This window comes from Hyla sarda, chromosome 7 (assembly GCF_029499605.1).
Source record: "Hyla sarda isolate aHylSar1 chromosome 7, aHylSar1.hap1, whole genome shotgun sequence".
Classification (NCBI taxonomy): domain Eukaryota; kingdom Metazoa; phylum Chordata; class Amphibia; order Anura; family Hylidae; genus Hyla; species Hyla sarda.
The window spans coordinates 53,968,183-53,991,053 of NC_079195.1; the positions used below are offsets into that span (position 1 = coordinate 53,968,183).

Here is a 22,871-nt window from a genome sequence, read left to right on the forward strand (position 1 = left end):
TTATAATGGGGTATTTCTAATATTAAGGCCCTTCAAATCCACTTCAAAACTGAACTGGCCCCTGAAAAATTCTGATTTAGAAAATTTTGTGAAAAACTGGAAAATTGCTTCTGAACTTTTAAGCCTTCTGATGTTTTCCAAAAGTAAAAACATGTCAACTTTATGATTCAAACATAAAGTAGACATATTGTATTTGTGAATCAGTATATAATTTATTTGGAATATCCATTTTCCTTACAAGCAGAGAGCTTCAAAGTTAGAAAAATGCTAAATTTTCAATTTTTTCAAATTTTGGAATTTTTCACCAAGAAATGATGCAAGCATCGACAAAAATTTACCACTAACATAAAGTAGAATGTCACGAAAAAACAATCTCTGAATCAGAATGAAGAGTAAAAGCATCCCAGAGTTATTAATGCTTAAAGTGACAGTGGTAAGAATTGCAAAAAAAAAATGCTCCCGTCCTTAGGGTTATAATGGGCTCTGTCCCCAAGGAGTTAAAATATAGGATAGTTCATTTTAAACCCCGACCCTCACAAATGGAGGTAGTTATGGGTTTTGTTTAAAGTCTCATTTAAATCAATGGGAAATGTATGTTCCCACAACTTTCGTACGGCTGGAGATATTTCAGTAATACCTGGTACACATATTACTTATGTCATATAAAAAGATATGATGGTTAAATTAACCCTTACCTACACCCTTATATAAAAGATGGGTTTTTATTTCAAGTCCCATGCAAGTATTTGGGACTTCCAGTATCGTACTCCATAAGCTCCGCTCTGCATCTCCTGGTTAATGTGTCAATCCAGCTTGCAAGCCACACCCCATTTCAGACACGCCCACAATGTAAGCAGCCCACCCCTTTAATTATCTACCCTTTTTGTGCATTGGTCTAGCTTGCAAATCATGCCCAGTCCCACAAAACTACGTCCCCTTCTATTTTCAGCTTACAATATCTTCATCACAAATCAGTCCCACCTGAGGTCAAGATGGGAGGACAGGTTATGGGGTTGGCATATGACGTCAAAAGCTTTCTCCTTTGTTGATTTTACTCCCCAACAAGGATTAGGAAGGAAAAACCGGGCAACGCCGGGTACCCAGCTAGTGTTGTATATAAAAAATAGCTTAATCTCCTATAAATGATTGGTCACTCCATAGTAAACCACAGTCTTTATTACAATTCAGAATCAGATAGCCCTCCAATAAAATAACCTACCCTTAAAAAAAAAAAAAAAAACTTTCTGCCTCTCTCATTGATGTCTGCTGTGTGAGATCCTGGCAGCAGTCTTCCTGCCCCTCCCCTTCTCTTAACATGAGTCTCTGCAGTGTGTACAGCCCCTCCCCCCTCCAAAACGTCCTGGAGTCCAGGACGAAGCAGTGTTCACAGAAGCACTGAATGCATTCCAGGGGGCAGTTGTTTGACTGGCTTTTTCAGTATGAAATACTGAAAATTTTCTAATGAAAGCAATTGCAAAACTTATAAAAACTTTTGATATGTTGTAAAGCATGCAAAAACAATATCTGACAGTGCCCATTTAAGGGTGGGTTATTTTATTGGCGGGCTATCCAATTCTGTATTGTTGTATTGAAATAAAGACTTTGTGGTTTACTATGGAGGGACCAATCATTTATAGGAGATGAGTTATGTGGATTGGTTTGCTTGATTGTAGGGAATTATAAAAATTGGTTGTCTAGTTCAGAAAACCAGCTTCCAAATCGTTCCTGTCATGATGGTCTGGCAGTAGGTTAGGATTAAACTTCCTGGCCAATCTCAAAGCCCCAGACTTGCCCTCAGAATAACGTGATCAGATATATTGTTGAAGGTCCCATGCAAGTCTATGGGACACCGCTATATGTCTGATTGTTAGCTGTGAGGTTGCACAGGAAGCTTAAACATATCCTGCTGTTGGACCATGACCATCGTGACCATTACTCTTTGAACTAAAGGACTAGCTTACATGAGATATGCACCTTGGAGAAAGTTGTTTGCTAGGCTGTAAGTAGACCACATGACTGTGTCTTTGCAGATAACTCATAGGTTTCTTGAATATTTATTATATATATATATATATTCTCCTTCTTTGTGGCTTGACCCATCCATTTATATTCAGATAATGACTTCAAGCTGTTCTTCCTTGCTTGCTTTATTCTACTGTCAGAATGGTGACAGCTACAGAAACTATAATCCCGGCTACTGCAGGCCAATAAGGAGTATCCAGCCTGTGATCAAACATGTATCCTGTATCTGTGTGTCTTTCAGTTACGGCTAAGATACGTGCTTGGCATGAGATGAATGTGTGCAGAAGAATTAAGCTTTGTAGAGTTTACCTGGAGATGTGACTGTTCTGGTGTTGAATGTACAGTATGTCTGAATGGCTACAACTTTTACCTTATCAGAGTTCCTTTTTGGTTGGGCGTGTATTTGTGTTTTTTTATTTTATTTCTTTTAATGGGGAGATAACATTCAAGTGAAATCAACAAGCTCTCAGTGGTAGAAACTGTATACCAAGCATGAGTGGGGCAAATTCTTGACTTTCATGTTGAATCTAGTCCTGCGTTGCAGATTGAGATCAAAGCACAATATTTGCGATTTGCGATATGAAAGGAATGGCAGATACTCCATTCACTTGCATTGGAGATGGATTGTTTTCAAATTTTGATATGGATTCTTCACTGAAATCTTTCATAAGCATGTCAAACCCTGAATGTGTGAACATATCAGGCGTGAAATTACTTACATATACAACATAAACAGCACAAGAAGGCACTTTCCTTTTTTTCTTAAGGCATTTAAAATCATTGGTAGATTAGACCTAGAGCTCTTTTCTACAGCCATTTCTTATGTGGTAATAGAAAGCTTGGAAACTAAACTGGACCTAAATCTATAGGTGATACTTGATTCTAGGGAGCAACAATTATTGGTTGTTTGGCACAGTGTATCATTCGTAACCTCAGTATTGATGGAACTAGACCGTACTGCTAGATTTTCTTGTTTCAGTGAATTGATATCTAAATTGGAAGATTGGAAACTGCTCTCTTAATGTGTAAGAAGGCAAGAAAAGACTGTGTGGACTTTCTCCAGGGACAGTCGACATTCCCCAGTGAATCTAGATAATGCAGAACAGCAATAGATTATATGGATAATTACCCTGAGGAAAGGTCAGATGGTGCGGAGAGTAAACACATCGTACGTTACAGCAGCCGCATTCTTCTGCGTGGTACATGGAGCTCTGGATCAAAGATTACTGTTCAGACATTCAGTATAATTGTACCAACAGGGAATCCAAAACGTAATCATTGGTAGCAACAAATTATTAAAATGTATGACCGTCTACGTTTATCCTCGTACCTAGAATGTTTTTGCCTTCTGCAACATCTGTGGTCATAGCAGTTGCATCTGTGAACTTTTCCTCTAACCCATAAACACTTGCGGCAAGGCATTTATTTTTGTTTTTCAAACCTTCGAACTCTGCTCTCTGCAGTTGGGAATCTATGTGCAAGTAGCATATTACAGCTGCTGCATATAGCAGTCTATAGATCAGGTACTGCAGCGCAACTGCATTGAAGAGAATGGGCCCAAGTGCTCTTTCTGTAAGCAAGTAAACAAGTTCTTCTAATCCTTGGTCAACCAATTTTTTAAACATTGGAAGCGCACGCTACTGAATTCATTCAGGGCAAAATGCATGCAGCATGTTTATAGGGAAGAAGGATATGTATTTTTCACACGGAGAATCTCTGTCCGGAAATTCCGAATGCGGCCATTGCTGGCTGAAAAGTCTGTTAGGACAGCGTGGACGTTGCCGTCCCGATAGACTGCAATGTCTGCGGCTCAGACCGCACCAGAATATTCAGCAAGTTCAATGTCCTGCCGGAATTTTCAGATCATAATATTTGATAGAAATTCCACCTAGAAAATTCCGTAGTATGAATGGGTAAACGGGAAAATCCATTCGCCTGCATTTTACCTTCAGGCAGCGGAATTTCCGTCCTGAATTCTGGTTGGAAACTTTGCAGTGTGAACCTGGCCTTAGTGATATTAAACTTTGTAGAGTGCCCTTATTTGCAGGGTGCTTTGCATATAAAGGGTTGACCTACATATAACACAAATGCAAGTACAATGAACTAAAGTAAATGAGACAGAGAGAGGGCCCTGCCCGCGAGGGCATACAATCTGTTGCTTGTCACTTATTCAAGGGACCTAGTCTGGGCTTAGGGGTCCAGTGGGTAGTTATCAGTGATTGACAGTTATTTTTGAACACTCAAACAAGGAATGCTGTTATTCACGGATTAGGACCGCCCACTGGACTCCTTAGACCAGACTGTGCAGAGATTTAAAAAACTAATATTGTATTCAGCTCATTTGTGCTCGAAAAAATGAGGCCTGCAGATTTAACTGCATTTTAAATGCAGAAGCAAATGGAAGGGTAGGCATAAGCTTACAGGGCTACCTCTGTGCAAGAAACAGGACCAGATTGGGTGAAGAAAAGGTGTGTGACTTGTGCTTTGTTCACTAAGGGTGCATTCATACCACGAATTGGGCAAAGTTAGGGTGCATTCAGACCAAGAAGATAACATTTATTCCAAGCATAGATCAACGCGTTTCAGACCCAAAATCAGGACAGAATGCTTATAAGCAAATTGTCTCGTAGCGAACCTCGCAGCCCTCAGCTGCTCTGAGCGCAACACCACAGGGTGAGTGTTTATACCAGCATCTCTCTACCTGTGCCGAACGTACTTCACCAGGGGCGCTATTGTGTTCCTTTTTTTCTCTTTTTTTCCCTAACTTTATTTTGGCTTCCTCTGTGTGGTGTTGCTACATCCTTTCTTTGGTGCTGACTGCAAGCCTCGGTTCAGCAGCTTAAGGCGCCTGCAGAGTTTGGCTATTGGTCTGTTCTGTCAACTATCGGGCTTTGTGTCTGAGCTGCTCATCTGTTGTGCGACTGCATTTGTGTTAACTTTTTATATAATAGAACATCATGTTATTACCGTTGTCAATGACTGGATATAAGCACATGAGACAGTGTCAAAACCCACAATCTGATTTACTGAACTGAAATTCTCATACATGGAAAGTAGCTGGCTAGATGGCAGCTTGTGATTTGAGGTTAATGGATTTCAGTTTAGACCGATAAAGCAAAGGATTTTTCCCTGTTACATTTATCTGGATTACTAGTTTTAAATCGTGAAAGGATGGTAATCTTTTTTAGGTGTTTTGTGTTGACTTTTCAGTTACATAAAATAAAATAAATGGAAGTGCAGAACCTCAATTTGGGAAAGATTTATGAAAACCTGTGTAGAGGAAGAGTGACACAGTTACCCATGGCAACTTATAGGCTTACCTGGGCGAACTGCGCCACTCTTCCGCAACGCAGGTTTTGATCTCCCTTGTGGTCTTGTGCGACAAAACAGTTTTTTGTCTGTACGAATAAGTGTTAATTTCCAGTTAGTAGAAGTGCAGGAATTTTTTTGATGTGCAGGTAAAAAAAGGGTTGTGGTGAGATTAAGGCCATGTTCACACGTCAGGATTTCCATGTGGAATTCCACTTGGAATGTCCACACAGAAAATCTGCTTCAGCAGAGTCCTGTTGAATTTTTAAAGGGATTCTGCTGCACTGTGCACACTTACTGGAATATTTGCCTCATTTTTCTGTGCACATTCTGTCTGAGTTGAGCTGTTATAACATTCCAGCGCTAGGACCAAAGATCCCAAGGATCAAACATCCCAGTGAGGGGTGGACTTAACATGTTATAGAAAAAACACCGCCCTAAGGACTGAGTCAAGAGTCCACTTTTTATCCCTCACTATAGTTCAATAAAATTTAATCGCTTTAAGTCGTGGTCGACACAGCTGTTTTCATGCAGAGAGCCAGGGTGACGTGGGGGTCCCAGCAGTCGGACCCTCCAAGATCTGACACTTATCCCCTAAGGATACACGTGACACTTATCCTTAGGATAGTGAATACATTTTTCAATCCTGGAATACCGCTTTAAAGGTGTTATCCACCACAAGGTGACTTTAGTACATACCTGCCAGACAGTAATGGAGTAATGGACATGCTCAGGAAGGATCTGTGCTTGTCATGGGGCTGAATGGCTATGTTGTAAGATTACCATAATGCTGAGGCTGTGTGTGTGTATGTATATGTATGTATGTGTATATATATATATATATATATATATATATATATATAATTATTGTATGTTTTTTTTTTTTTAGAAGTATTGGCTGTTAATAAACTATACTATAAGAACACCTGAATAGTGATGCAATGTCTCAGGCTGCACAGTAACCTGGGAAAACATGAGACCACTCATTTTGTATGCTGTTAAAAATAAACATTTGGAGGGCATTTCCTACCCAGGAACTATCATTCCAGCTGGTCCAGTGTCTTTGTTCTCCCTTTACTTCTCTTTTTACTGTCCCATATTCGCTCTGACCTAGCCTCTTGGAATTATGGAGAGTTTTCCTGGTTTGGCCGGATTGCCGTACTGAAGATGACTATCATGCCACAGTTGCTGTACTTGCTCCAAATGCTTCCGGTCCATATACCCACTGTGTTCTGGACACAGCTTCAGAGATGTTTCGGCTCTTTTGTCGATTCGTCCTCCCCGTCCCAGGATCAACAGACTCCTCTTAACTCGACACACTCTCGGGTGGGTTTGGGCTCCCTGATGGTAGGTTCTAATATTGCACCTGCGCTCATGCAAGGGTGCTGGACTGGTTCCATAACACTGACCGTAAGCTATGGTTCCAACTAGCTCAAGCCTCATGTCCCTTTTCTCTCTCTACGCTCCCTTGGACATGGTCTCCTCTCCAGGATTCACTTTCCTCTTTCGTTCTCCAACCGACATTCCCTTGCCTCCTTTTACTCTGCTAGCAGTGGAGGCTGACTTGTTGACCGGTCTGGTACCCTGCTCCCCATCTCGGACCACCCTGACTTCACCCCTGGCTGGGCCACCCTCTGGCTTCCTGGGCGCCTCTTTCACGTCCCAATTCACTGTTGGTACCCGTCGGTCCCAGATTCTTGTTGGCGGTGCGGAGCTGCCAAGGGCACGATGACGCGTCTGGTGGAGTTGTCCAGCCCTGTCCTCTTTTTGGAATTCAGTCCTCCTCGATTGTTCAGACTGTGACTGGGGTGTCTGTCCCCCATGACCCCGGTGCTGTGCTGCTGTTCATGCTCCCCATGGCCATCTCTAAATAGTTACATAGTTACATAGTTAGTACGGTCGAAAAAAGACATATGTCCATCAAGTTCAACCAGGGAATTAAGGGGTAGGGGTGTGGCGCGATATTGGGGAAGGGATGGGATTTTATATTTCTTCATAAGCATCCTTCTGCGGCACCTCATTCAGGCGGCCAAATCTGTCATCCCTCGACACTGGCGGTCCCCAGCAGCTCCTACTGTAGGCGAATGGGTTGCTGAGGTGGCCTCGACTCAGTGCATGGAAGAGCTAGTTGCACGCTACACCTCCACCTGGCTGCCTCGGTCTACCTTCTGTTCCCCAAATGCATATCGCTCAGTGCCATGAACTTCTGAGGTCGGTTGTCCGTGGATTCCCAGCCTTTCCTCTTTCTGCCCCCCTGGTTTCTTTCTTTTCCCTCCTCTTGCACCTGATACCTATAACTTCATTTTGCCCAACCCCCCCCCCCCCCCCCCCCACACACACACACACACACACACACACACACACACACACACACTTTAAATTATTTTTTTTTGTTCTGTGATGTTTACATGTGGTGGTCTGCTCACGCCTTTTTGTTTCTTCATTTTGCTCTATTATGATGACTTTTTCATTTCCCTTGTCACTCTCCCTCAGCACCTAGTTCCTACCCTATTCATACCCACTTCCTTCTAGGTTTTGCCCGTTTTCCTTTCCTCCCTCTTATGATTGTTCCATTGTTGTTTCATTGTTCCAATGTTTGAGCATCTTTAAAAATAAAAATAAAATGTAAGTGGACAAACTAGGTCACTTTTGGCTGTTTCATTGCGATGTATGCTCTATGTACCCCTTCTATGTTATTTACTCAATAAAAATGTTTTTTGAATCAGAAAAAAATAAACATTAGGGCAAAAATCACAGAATTGCGAGACCACCATAAAACACAGGTACAGACACTAATATAAGCTACACTAACTTTACAGCCCCTGTAGCATAGTCAAATAAAATTAAATCCCCCTTATTAAGGGGAATGGCATCAAGCATGCTTGTACGCTGCTTCATTCAAATTCTTCATCACAGCAGCCATGTAGGGAGGACAAACTTGATCTTCAGACCCTAATTAAACTGGATGTTGGTTCCAGCAGTCACATTTTATTACCGATCTCTACCTATGTTGCTTGTGCCTAAACCCCTTTTAGCGTTTGTTTCATGTAATATAAATGATCCCACTCCACATGGTTATCGTCTCACCCGCTGCGCCCTTCCGCTGCACGGATGGGACTGACCTCAGACACTATGCAAGGAAAAGAAATGTCCAGGGCGGTCTTCTCGGATCAACTTTACTTAAGCGGTGCAGACATACAAGGTTATAGAACAGTGACAGGTTTCAGCTATGGACAGTCTCTAGTCATATCTAATGACTAAGGCTGTGGACACAAAGCTGAAAAACGTCACTGTTTTAAAACCTTGTATGTCTTTGGCATGAGCCCCTTTAGCCGTCATTCCATGTAATATACACAAACTAACCTGGTCAGCCAGAGAGCTACTGTTTTGTTTTTTTTTGCTCTCGGCCTGACTCGTATAGGGAGTTCCTATTATGTTTATATCCCTTGATAACTCGTCAGGGTTAGAACGTTTCTATCCGTTTTCTAGTGCGTTTTACAGAAACCAGTTTGAGATTATGTAAACTTTGTGGTATGGTGCATTATCCAGCTGGAAGGTATGAATGGTCAAAAACAATACTCAGGTAGGCTGTCAAGTTTAATCAATGCTCAATTGGTGCTAAGGGCCAAAGTGTGCCAAGAAAATGTCCTACACCATTACACCACCACCAGCCTGAACCGCTGATACAAGGCAGGATAGATCCATGCTTTATGTTGTTTACAACAAATTCTGACCCTGCCATCTGAATGTTGCAACTGGCTATACGTTCACACAATCTCTGTAGAATTGGACAGTGGAGGACTGGAAGAATTGTAGCCATTTGCCTGTTTTTAGCTCACCTTGCGAAAAGACCATGAATTCAAAGAGAAGGAAGATATAGCTGACACTGCAGGATCCTGGATAGGAGGTAACGTCTGGACCAGAGAGGTAGAAGTTTACATGGTTTAAGAATTTAACAGGGTTTTTTGCGTTCTTCAATCTACCGCTATGACTTCTAAATACATATTTCTTCTAACCTCCTGCTTGTCACTACACGTAAGCCAATTTAGAGGGTGAAATTGCAACTACTGGTTAAAGGGTTTCTGTTAAAAAAAAATAGATCTTATACTCTATCCTATGCAAAGGGGAATATGTATTGTCCAGGCACTTCTCAGTTAAAGGGGTACTCCGCTGCTCAGCATTCGGAACAAAATGTTCTGAACACTTAGAGCCGGCGCCGTGGACTCAATGCAAGTCTATGGGAGGGGACGTCACCCCCCCCCCCCCCCCCCCCCCTATATAGACTGACTGAGGGGGTGGGGCGTGATGTCACAAGGGGTGGGTCTGTGACGTCACGAGTCCCCAGCGCTGGCTCTAAGCATTTGGAACATTTTGTTCCGAATGCTGAGTAGCCGAGTACCCTTGTAAAGTTATTTTTAACTACACCAATGTATGGTCCTCCTTTTTTAAAAAAAAAAAAAAAAAAAATTGGGGGAATTTTTCTTTTTAATGGTTTGGTTTTGTCTTTTATGGGGCTAAGGTAAATTCACATTAAAGTGCGGAGCTCAAATGTCAGATGCAAATAATTTGTGTCCGTTGTGCAACAGATTGTCGGTATCAAAAAGGTTTTGTTTTGTTTTTCTTAGACTGTGCTGTTTCTATGCCAAAATCTGCAAGATTTCTGTTATTATCCACGATGTTAATTTGGCTATGTGAACATGCCCTGAGCATTTTACAAAACTACAACTACCAGCAAGGTACAAGGGCTGATGCAAAACTATAACCCCTATTTTGAACAGCTGTAGAGACAAAAGTTGAAGCTTAATACTGAGCTGTTACTGTCCGAGCTCCTTCACACCTTCCTGTACCCATCAAGTATAAGTGGATGTTAAGTCCTGATGCCAAGGAAGCAAGAGAACCTCTTTTGTGTACTTAATATCCACTTGCCAGGAAACTTCAGATCATTATTCAGTATTGCTCTCATAAACCCATGAAATATGTATGCCTTTGATTTCCATACAGGAAATTTAAAGGGGTACTCCGGTGAAAAAAAAAAAAAATATATATATATATATATATATATATATATATATATATAAATATAAACAGGAGAATACAGCAGCACACTGCAGGCACAAATATATAGATAAAACGTGAGTATATAGATGAAACATGAAAAGCTATACAGCTGTAGTGCAACAAATGTGAAATTCTGAAACAGTGAGGTACTTAGCTTTCAAATTTGGTGGCCAAATAGCTTGGACCGTCCCACCATGTTAAGGGGACCTCATTTTGGGACGGACCTTTTGGAGATATATATAATTTTTTTTTTGTTTTTTTTTTTTGTTTTAATCAACTGGTGCCAGAAAGTTAAACAGATTTGTAAATGACTTCTATTAAAAAAAATCTTAATCATTCCAGTACTTATTAGCTGCTTAATACTACAGAGGAAATTCTTTTTTTTCTTTTGGAACACAGTGCTCTCTGCTGACATCATGACCACAGTGCTCTCTGCTGACATCTGTCTATTTTAAGAACTGTAAAGAGTAGGAGAAAATCCCCATAGGAAACATATGCTGCTCTGGACAGTTCCTAAAATGGACAGAGATGTCAGCAGAGAGCACCGTTTCAAAAAGAGAAGAATTTCCTCTGTAGTATTCAGCAGCTAGTAAGTACTGGTAAGGATGAAGATATTTTAATAGAAGTAATTTACAAATCTGTTTACAAACCAGTTGATTTAAAAACAAAAAAAAAGTTTTCTGCTGGAGAACCCCTTTAATTGAGATGGTGAAAGCAAAACATTTAATAGCCTCCTTCTGCAGCCCTGTCCTCCTCCTTGGCGGTTAGGTTGGATTCATGTTGATGCTGGAAACTTGTGGTTTAGTTACATATATCAGTGAAGACTGGAAAATGTTTGTCCAGGGGGTGGGGAGGGCCTTGGCATTGCGGCACTGCTTACAGCAAACACTCCCCCAACAGGCAGAACAGGAGGGTTACTGCATCAACTAAAGTGAGGGTAAGCAATCTTACCCATGCATTTTATAGTCATAAGTGAATAGGGTGATAAGAGTATTAATAACCTACCGTAACATAGCAAATGAATGAACAAAAGTTTTCTTGCCCACAACACTACGTAAACACAATGGCCCTTATTTACTAAGAGTGTTGTGTAGGTTTCTTCATGGGTTTTAATTCCCTACAATTTATTTTCCACAGTATTTACTAAGGTTTCCCTACATTTTCCACTTTCCCTACACTTTGCTTTTTTTTTTTACACATGCTCTGATCTGTCAGGTTTTCCTCAGCTCAAATCCACTACATTTTCTGTGGAAACCTTAGTAAAAATGTTGGGTTTTTGTGAAAATGTCGTGAATACACCCCTTTTTGGATACCACGCCCCGTTTCTCGGCGGTCACTCCCCCTTTTCGGGTTTTCTTTGCTAAATGGAAAGTTAGTCGGGTTTTTTCAACTCTGCGCCAGATTTTGCACCAGAATTTGCGTCAGACAGAATTTCTGTCGTAATGCGACAGAATCTGGCAATAGTAAATGAGGGCCATAGTTTTGAATGCCAAAATTGCTGATTTTTATCTCCAAATCACATCCGAGAACAAATTGTAATAAAATGATGAAAAATCCAGAGCTACACAAGTGATACCACTAAACTGCAGCTCATGGCAGCTCTGTAGATGGATGAAAACATTGCAATAAACAGATTTTTATATTTGTGTTAAGGTTTTTCTATTTTTCTTTATTTATTCTCTTTTACTGTAAAATAAAAAAAATTCAAAGTTTGGTATCACTGGAATTGTACAGACTCCTAGAATAAAGTTAGCATGTCAGTTTTACAATTTTGTGAACTCTTTAAAAAAAAAAAAAAAAAAAAAAGGAAAAAAAAAAAAAAGCCCACAGTTTTTTTCAGTTTTGCCCAACAAGTAATTATTTTTTTCTGGCTTCATAATAAATTATGATGTTCCAATGAAAAGTACAACTTGTCTCACAAAAAACAAGCCCTGCTGCAGATATTGCTGCCCATTGACTTCAATGGGTAGCAAAATCTACCACAGCAGAAAATACGCATGTATGAACTGACTCTTAAGGCTCGTTTTTCTGCTACAGATTTTGCTACTAATTGAAGTCAGTGGGCAACAAAATCTGCAACAGATCTGAAGCAAAAATATCCATGTGTGAAAATATCAATGTGCAAACATTATATTTCTTGGTCTATTCTAAAACTTGTAGATGTTACAGCAGTACAATGTTATAAAATCTGTCTAAATAATGTTTACATTGTAGGAATTACTTTACTCAACTTCTAGAAACAAGCTTTACTAAATACACATTGAAACATAAGACCTTTTCCTTACCGAGGCTAGATTTTCTGTGACTTATGTCAATTGCTGTCAGTGGGATTCCGCTGCACAGTGCACACTACGGAATTTCAGTGGTGAAGCACCATGATGGCGTGAAACGGTTGCTGTCACTATTATAGTTTCCATAGTGGGGTCCAATGAGGTCCTGCTGAGATTTTACTGCTTGTACAATAAACATTACAGAGCACAGTAGCAGGGAGTGATCTCATAATTTCTTCTTCTGGTTATGCCATATACCTTTTGGTCTCAATAGAGGTTAAGCAACCCCGCTCAGCTTACCTGTGCCCTACCTGTGCACATTAGCTTATTAGCGACATTATGCCTTAGATCCAGCAGTTGACAAACCTTAAATGGGTACTCTCATAAAAAAAGAGGAGATGGGCGGAAGAGAGCCCCGGCCAGGCTTCAGATGACATCGCGCCTGCTGGGCCGCCCACTTCCTGCCCTCACCAGAGACCTCAACTCTGAGCTCCTGCTGCTCTGCAAAAAGTAATTTTATGGGGATTTGGGGACAAATAAAGCCAGGGATAGCTGTAGTTAGTGTCAGGGACAGATGGGGAGGGGGAGGGGGAATAACGAAATATAATTTAGTGATAGCTACTCTTTAAGGCATAATGTCTATATCTTCCGCTATTAAGCCAATGTGCACAGGCGTTGTATCTCCTATTACCAGCTAGAAGAGAACTTGTCATATCCCACAAAAGTTGTTACTCAGTACCTAATCCTGAACATGTACAGATTACAAATACCACCTTTTTGTTGCTCACTTGGTTTGTCATTCTGTGCTCTGAAAGGGACGTGTCCTCACTCTGCATAACTCCTCTTCCTCCCTGACTGTTGTGCTGGATCTCTTCATCCAATCACTGCAGACTGCCCTGTAATCCTCTTCTTGTCTTATGCTACAGTCTGACAGACAGGATAGGAGTGACCAGAGGAGTGTAAGTCCCTCTCTCGCATACTGAACTTTGTCCCATCCTGTGCTTCAGCTGGGACAGATGATGCTGCAGCCAGGATTATGTTATGGATGGTATGGGGACCCCATAGTGGTGTCTTTATAGGCCATGATTTTTATTTACTTCTGCCTAAGAACCTGTTGGCAGCAGTTGTCCCTTTTGTAGATGTATATGTTAAGTGGCTTTTTATTTCTTATGCAATATTTACATACAAAATGATCTGATTATACAGTCATGGCCGTAAATGTTGGCACCTCTGACAATTTTCAAGAAAATGAAGTATTCCTCACAGAAAAGGATTGCAGTAACACATGTTTTGCTATACACATGTTTATCCCCTTTGTGTGTATTGGAACTAAACCAAAAAAGGGAGGGGGGGAAAAAAGCAAATTGGACGTAATGTCACACCAAACTCCAAAAATGGGCTTAATATTTGGTTGCACACCCTTTGGAAAAAATGACCTGAAATCAGATGCTTCTTATAGTCATTAACAAGCTTCTTGCACCTCTCAGCCGGAATGTTGGACCACTCTTCCTTTGCAAACTGCTCCAGGTCTCTTATTGGAAGGCGCCTTTTCCCAACAGCAATTTTAAGATCTCTCCACATGTGTTCAATGGGATTTAGATCTGGACTCATTGCTGCCACTTCAGAATTCTCCAGCGCTTTGTTGCCATTAATTTTCTGGGTGCATTTTGATGTATGTTTGGGGTCATTGTCCTTCTGGAAGTCCCAAGATTTCAGTCTGTACAGTGTAACCCAAAATCCGTTGGTAATCCTCAGATTTCATGAGGAGATTTCAGCATACATTCAAGGCACCTAGTGCCAGAGGCAGCAAAACAACCCCCAATCATCAATGAACCTCCACCATATTTCACTGTAGGTACTGTGTGCTTTTCTTTGTAGGCCTCATTCTGTTTTTGGTTAACAGTAGAATGATGTGCTTTAACAAAGTTCTATCTTGGTCTCGTCTGTCCACAAGATGTTTTCCCAGAAGGATTTTGGCTTACTCAAGTTCATTTTGGCAAAATGTAGTCTTGCTTTTTTAGGTCTGTCAGCAGTGGAGTCCTCCTAGGTCTTCTGCCATAGCATTTCATTTAATTTAAATGTCTGCGGATAGTTCACGCTGACACTGATGCTCCCTGAGCCTGCAGGACAGCTTGAATATCTTTGGCACTTGTTTGGGGCTGCTTATCCACCATCCGGACTATCCTGTGTTGACACCTTTCATCAATTTTTCTCTTCTGTCCACGCCCAAGGAGATTAGTTACAGTGCCATGGCTTGCAAATTCTTGATTTAACGTTGCGCACTGTGGACAAAGGCAAATCTAGATCTCTGGAGATGGACTTGTAACCTTGAGATTGTTAATATTTTTCAACAATTTTGGTCCTCACAGCTCTTCCCCTCTTTCAGTTTTCCATGCTTAGTGTGGCAAACACAATGCAAAGACTGAGTGAACTTCTCTCCTTTTTTATCTGCTTTCAGGTGTGATTTTTATATTGTCCACACCTGTTACTTGCCCCAGGTGAGTTTAAAGGAGCATCACATGCTTGAAACAATCTTATTTTTCCACAATTTTGAAAGGGTGGCAATAATTTTGTCCAGACCATTTTTGGAGTTTGGTGTGACATTACGTCCAATTTGCTTTTTTTCCCGCGGCTTTTTTTTTTTTTGGTTTAGTTCCAATACACACAAAGGGAATAAACATGTGTATAGCAAAACATGTGTTACTGCAATCCTTTTTTTTGTGAGAAATACTTTTTCTAGAAAATTTTCAGGGGGGCCAACATTTACAGCCATGACTGTATATAGAACTTTTTTTTTTTTTCTATTAAAACATTAAGGAAATGTTCATGTGGAAAAGGATGTGAAAGGAGAAAATGTACAGACAAAATAGCATTTATCATTTTTTTGTTTGGTGTGTGTGTGTGTGTAATATACTTTTTCGTTTTGTACTATCTGCTCTTGCATATTTTGGTTGGGTTGAACGCTTATTCCCATGCAGGCCACTGTCACTGTATTAGAAGATAAACATTTGGAGGAAACTAAAGACAGCCTGTGTGTGCGTTAAATTTGTCTGGGCCCGCTCTCTGGCTGTCCCCTGTGTTCTGTATATGTTGTGAGCGGCTGTCAGCAGCATCTGGTCTTGTTCTGGAAGCTGCCGCTTACAGGGGGGGGGAAGAGAGAGTCATGGACCATAGAGGGTGAGTGAGTTTTAGGGACAATCCATCTGTTCCCAGTGCTTACTTTCCTGAGAATTAGTTTGCGACAATGTCCTCGGACAAACATTTAAAACATTGAGTTTCGATCTTAAGTGTTGTAGACTTTGGAGAAGCTTTCTAAGGCTTCGCTCATGTTGCCTTTGGGCTTAGCTATATGGAGCTTTATCGGCAATTCTATAAAGATTGCAAAAGTTTAGTTCCGGTAAGCTACCGTGTCCTTGATGGACCCCTTTCAAGTCAATGGGATCCCCCATGACCCGGTGGAGTCAGTTGTGCCCTGACCTTTTTTTTTTTTATATATATACCGTATATACTCGAGTATAAGCCGAGTTTTTCAGCACGATTTTTCGTGCTGAAAACACCCCCCTCGGCTTATACTCGAGTGAACTCCCCCACCCGCAGTGGTCTTGAACCTGCGGACTTCCAGAGGTTTCAAAACTACATCTCCCAGCAAGCCCGGGCAGCCATCGGCTGTCCGGGCTTGCTGGGAGTTGTAGTTTTGAAACCTCCGGAGGTCCGCAGGTTGAAGACCACTGCGGCCTTCAACATCATCCAGCCCCCTCTCACCCCCTTTAGTTCTGAGTACTCACCTCCGCTCGGCGCTGGTCCGGTCCTGCAGGACTGTCCGGTCCTGCAGGACTGTCCGGTGAGGAGGTGGTCCGGTGGGATAGTGGTTCCGGGCTGCTATCTTCACCGGGGAGGCCTCTTCTAAGCGCTTCGGGCCCGGCCTCAGAATAGTCACGTTGCCGTGACAACGACGCAGAGGTGCGTTCATTGCCAACGTACTTCTGCATCATTGTCAAGGCAACGCCTCTATTCCGGGCCGGAAGCGCGGAGAAGAGGCGCCCCCGGTGAAGATAGCAGCCCGGACCACCTCCTCTCCGGACCACCTTCTCTCCGGACAGCCCTGCAGGACCGGACCAGCGCCGAGCGGAGGTGAGTACTCAGAACTAAAGGGGGTGAGAGGGGGCTGGATAATGTTGAAGGCCGCAGTGGTCTTCAACCTGCGGACCTCGGGAGGTTTCAAAACTACAACTCCCAGCAAGCCCGAACAGCCGATGGCTGCCCGGGCTTGCTGGGAGTTGTAGTTTTGAAACCTCTGGAGGTCCGCAGGTTGAAGACCACTGAGGGCGAATGATGAGAAGAGGATGATTAAGGGGGGGTGTGGGGATGATGAAGGGGGGTGGGGATGATTACAAGGGGATGATGAAGGGGGGATGTGTGGGATAAGGGGATGATGAAGGGGGGGATGTGTGGGATGATAAGGGGATGATGAAGGGGGGGATGTGTGGGATGATAAGGGGATGATGAAGGGGGGGATGTGTGGGATGATAAGGGGATGATGAAGGGGGGATGTGCGGGATGATAAGGGGATGATGAAGGGGGGATGTGTGGGATAAGGGGATGATGAAGGGGGGGATGTGTGGGATGATGACAAGGGGATGATGACAAGGGGGGATGTGTGGGATGATGACAAGGGGATGATGAAGGGGGGATGTGTGGGATGATAAGGGGATGATGATGAGGATGTTAATGACGGGTCTGGATGATGACAGGGGGGGATGAGGTATTTCCCACCCTAGGCTTATACTCGAGTCAATAACTTTTCCTGGGATTTTGGGTTGAAATTAGGGGTTCGGCTTATACTCGGGTCGGCTTATACTCGAGTATATACGGTATATATTTTTTTATATATATATATATATATATATATATATATATTTATAAATATATTTTTATATATATATATATATATATATATATATATATATATATATATATATATATTTATTTATTGGGCATGGGGTTTGTTCAGTGCAAAAAGAGCTGAACAGAGCACAATGGCAATGTAAACTTAGCCTAAAATACTTTTTATTGTAATTGCCATCTTCCTTGCCGAACCACAATCTGTACACTGCTTGCTTGTCAGACTACCGAAAAAAAACAATTTCTAATATAAAACTGTAAAAACACAGACCTTCTTACCACTGTAGACTTATGATAGAAGAGCAACATAGCATTGACAGTGGTATTTATGCATTATATAGTGGTTCACTTAGATCAGTGTTTCCCAGCCAGGGTGCCTCCAGCTGTTGCAAAACTACAACTCCCTGCATGCCCGGACAGCCAAAGGCTGTCCGGGCATGCTGGGAGTTGTAGTTTTGCAACAGCTGGAGGCACCCTGGTTGGGAAACACTGGGTTAGGCCTCTTAAAAGGTGCATTCACATCCCGATTTCATTATACAGTTTCTGTATACGGTTTTGTATTTGAAAACCGTATACAACAGTATAGCAAACTTATACAAACTTATACATTGACCCCCCCCCCCCCCATATACCGTTTTGGAAAAAAACTGACACACAAATGTGTATGGCAAATCATGGTGTAAACATAGCTGGAGAAAAGAGTAGCACATTTTCTAAATATCAGATGAATTGGATTGTATACATGAGTTTTCCATAATATCAGATGAATTGGATTGTATACATGAGTTTTCCACCATTTCCCCCGCTACAGAACAGCACAGTTCACACATTGTAACCTACAAAGTTGCATTCTGGGAACATATAGAATATACGTGTGAATGTTACTTTGTTACAGCATTTATTTCACATGTAGGGCTCCTAATAGGAAATGTTTTTCTGTAATGAATGATGGATGACACCTTTTTGCGCTTGTAGTTCTTGTCTCTGCCGGTTATCTGCTGTGATAATGTTTTGGCAGCTGTCGCCTCTGTTTAGAAGTCAAGATTCTATTGCTTTCCTTTTTTTTTTTTTTTTCTTTATGTTCATTGGGTCTTCCAAAAGTATACTCTGCCGGACTTGGCAATAGAACAGTTCTCACATTCAGCCTTGTTAGGTTATTTTTGCTGTGGGTGTGCAATGCTAAATGTCAGCTGTCTGGCCTGTCCTAAAGTTATTTCAATTGGTCAGAGATCAAGTTCGGACGCATAAAGTAATACTGAGGCTTCTATTGCGCTATATATAGGAATCAGGAGTAGGTGCTCACACTAATTCTATAGAATATTACAGTGCTCATATTTATCAGCAGTCTGTATGTATGGACTGTCCTGTAAAGTCTTTGCTGCAGTCTTGAGTGCTTGTAGGTATTTTGGGGTGTTAAATTTCACAAAAACCTGTATTCTTTGTATTTGTATATATTGTCTATTATAGTTTGTGTATGTATGTGTATATGTGTATGTGTGTGTATGTATGTGTGTATATATATATATATATATATATATATATATATATATATATATATATATTTATACATTATACACACACATTTAAATGAGCTCACCACACCACCTTCACAAGTAGTGTGTCCTGCAAAACAGCTCAGGCTCCAGTTAAGTCTCATAACTGATTGGGATTTATGCCAAGCCAGAACTCTCTCCAGAAGGAAAGAGAACCCATCTTCAGACAGCTGTTTCGCGGTGTTTGCCCCTCGTCAGTACAGAGCAGGGTGATCTGGCTTGGCTGTGGTGAGAGGCCTGTGTCTGTAAACTGGGTCAGTACTTTCCTCAGGGAGAGGACACCTCTTCAGGTGTAACGGAGATTCAAGTGTGTGTGTGTGTGTGTGTATGTATGTATATATTTATATTACACACACACACACACGTAAAATCTATCAGGGCTGCATGATATATCGCAAAAGCAATCAAATCGCAATTTTTGCTTTCTGCGATATAGAGATACTGACCCCCCCCCCCCCCATAAAAACTGCTCGTGACGGTGAGAGGTGGAAATTTGCGCCCCGTGCAGACTTGCATCCGCTCCTCCCCTCAGCTTTCCAAAGATATCCGAAGCTAGAGCTGGGTGGGAGGGCAGAGCGAAGACAGAGAGGAGGTACCTGCCCCCCTCATCTCCCCTCTCCCTGCTCTGCCTTCGGAGGACACTGGTCTGCATAGGAGAGAACGCAGAGCAGGGGAGAGAGGATGTACATGTCTCCACCACCTCCCTGAGCGCTGCCTGTGTTCACTGAACGGGAGGATGACTAAGTGCACGGGCTGGGGATGTATGGACTGTAAGGGAATAAATCTCTGACTGGGGATTTCTATGTGTAAAGGGGGGGGGGGGGGGGGGAGACGACTCCTGAAGGACACATGCTGGGAGTTGTACTCCATGTTATGTGTGTGTATGCTAGTGTTTCCCAACCAGGGAATGCTTTGAGTTGTAATTTTGCAACACCTGGAGGCACCCTGGTTGGGAAACACTGGTGTATGCCCTGTAGAAGTGTGGGGAACTACAACCCCCAGGAGACTACAGAGGCAGCTACGTGTTATGCCACAGACTGAAGACTCCTGAATGACACATGCTGGGAGTTGTAGTCCTGTGTGTGTGTGTATGCCAGTGTATCCCAACCAGGGCTGAGTTATAGTAGTGTGCTGTGTATAACTCAGGTTTCCTCGGGCTGTAAGAGGAGGATGAACTACACGGGCTGGTTACTGCTTTTTCGTGGGGTGTTTATTAGCCCCATATAGAGGACATGAACATCACTGTATGAACCCTGTGCATTTATATGTCAGCGTTCATACAGGGATGCAGAGATGCACGGGGTTCGTACAGGGATGCAGAGATGCACGGGGTTCGTACAGGGATGCAGAGATGCACGGGGTTCGTACAGGGATGCAGAGATGCACGGGGTTCGTACAGGGATGCAGAGATGCACGGGGTTCGTACAGGGATGCAGAGATGCACGGGGTTCGTACAGGGATGCAGAGATGCACGGGGTTCGTACAGGGATGCAGAGATGCACGGGGTTCGTACAGGGATGCAGAGATGCACGGGGTTCGTACAGGGATGCAGAGATGCACGGGGTTCGTACAGGGATGCAGAGATGCACGGGGTTCGTACAGGGATGCAGAGATGCACGGGGTTCGTACAGGGATGCAGAGATGCACGGGGTTCGTACAGGGATGCAGAGATGCACGGGGTTCGTACAGGGATGCAGAGATGCACGGGGTTCGTACAGGGATGCAGAGATGCACGGGGTTCGTACAGGGATGCAGAGATGCACGGGGTTCGTACAGGGATGCAGAGATGCACGGGGTTCGTACAGGGATGCAGAGATGCACGGGGTTCGTACAGGGATGCAGAGATGCACGGGGTTCGTACAGGGATGCAGAGATGCACGGGGTTCGTACAGGGATGCAGAGATGCACGGGGTTCGTACAGGGATGCAGAGATGCACGGGGTTCGTACAGGGATGCAGAGATGCACGGGGTTCGTACAGGGATGCAGAGATGCACGGGGTTCGTACAGGGATGCAGAGATGCACGGGGTTCGTACAGGGATGCAGAGATGCACGGGGTTCGTACAGGGAAGCAGAGATGCACGGGGTTCGTACAGGGAAGCAGAGATGCACGGGGTCCGTACAGGGAAGCAGAGACGCACGGGGTTCGTACAGGGAAGCAGAGACGCACGGGGTTCGTACAGGGAAGCAGAGACGCACGGGGTTCGTACAGGGAAGCAGAGACGCACGGGGTTCGTACAGGGAAGCAGAGACGCACGGGGTTCATACAGGGAAGCAGAGACGCACGGGGTCCATACAGTGAAGCAGAGACGCACTGGGTTTTAACAGTGGTTTTCATGTCAGCGTTCGTTGCACAGCAGCTTCGAGAGAAAATCCATGTCAGGAGGGACGTACAGGAGCACAAACATACAGGAGAAATAACACTATAGTATGTACGTTGTCACCCAGAAGAAATCGAGAAGGAGAAAACTGATTTTGGCGGCGTCCGCCACATGAAATCTTCACTTCCAGAATTCTGCGATTGGAGTTTTAGATTAAATCAATAACCTGTGTTGGAGCAAGGGGCCTACAGCTAGAGTTCTGCAAGTGAAAATTTCATGTGGCGGCTGCTGCCAAAATCCGTTTTCTCCTCCTCCTTCTCGATTTCTCCTGGATGAAGATGTACATGCTACGGTGTTACTTCTCCTGTAAGTTTTTGCTCCTGTACGTCCCTCCTGACAGGATTTTCTCTCGAAGCTGCTGTGCAATGAACGCTGACATGAAAACTACTGTATGAACCCCGTGCGTCTCTGCTTCCCTGTATGAACCCCGTGCGTCTCTGCTTCCCTGTATGAACCCCGTGCATCTCTGCTTCCCTGTATGAACCCCGTGCATCTCTGCTTCCCTGTATGAACCCCGTGCATCTCTGCTTCCCTGTATGAACCCCGTGCATCTCTACTTCCCTGTACGAACCCTGTGCATCTCTGCTTCCCTGTATGAACCCCGTGCATCTCTGCTTCCCTGTATGAACCCCGTGCATCTCTGCTTCCCTGTATGAACCCCGTGCATCTCTGCTTCCCTGTATGAACCCCGTGCATCTCTACTTCCCTGTACGAACCCTGTGCATCTCTGCTTCCCTGTATGAACCCCGTGCATCTCTGCTTCCCTGTATGAACCCCGTGCATCTCTGCTTCCCTGTATGAACCCCGTGCATCTCTGCTTCCCTGTATGAACCCCGTGCATCTCTGCTTCCCTGTATGAACCCCGTGCATCTCTGCTTCCCTGTATGAACCCCGTGCATCTCTGCTTCCCTGTATGAACCCCGTGCATCTCTGCTTTCCTGTATGAACCCCATGCATCTCTGCTTCCCTGTATGAATGCTGACATTGAAATACACAGGGTTCACACAGTGATGTTAATGTCTTGTACAAACCCCATGCAGTTCTATGTCCTCCTTATGGGGCTAATGAACAACCCACAAAAAAGCAGAAACCAGCCTGTGCAGTTCATCCTCCCCTTGCAGCCCGAGGAAACCTGCGTCCTGCGTTATACACAGCAAACTAATATAACTCAGCCCTGGTTGGGATACACTGGCATACACACACAAAGGGGACTACAACTCCCAGCATGTCATTCAGGAGTCCCCCACCCCATCACACACAACCCCTGCAGTCTATAAATCCCCAGCCCGTGCACTTTGTCATTCTCCCGTTCAGTGAACACAGGCAGAACTCGGGAAGGAGATGAGGGGGGCGTGTACGTCCTCTCTCCCCGGCTCT

At 43.4% G+C, this 22,871-nt stretch overlaps 1 protein-coding gene across 2 annotated transcripts in view; it reads left to right on the plus strand.

Annotated features, from left to right (window-relative positions):
- The window catches only part of INPP5A (inositol polyphosphate-5-phosphatase A), a 468,069-nt gene that overhangs the window by 50,499 nt on the left and 394,699 nt on the right, over nucleotides 1-22,871 (plus strand). The window lies entirely within an intron of this gene.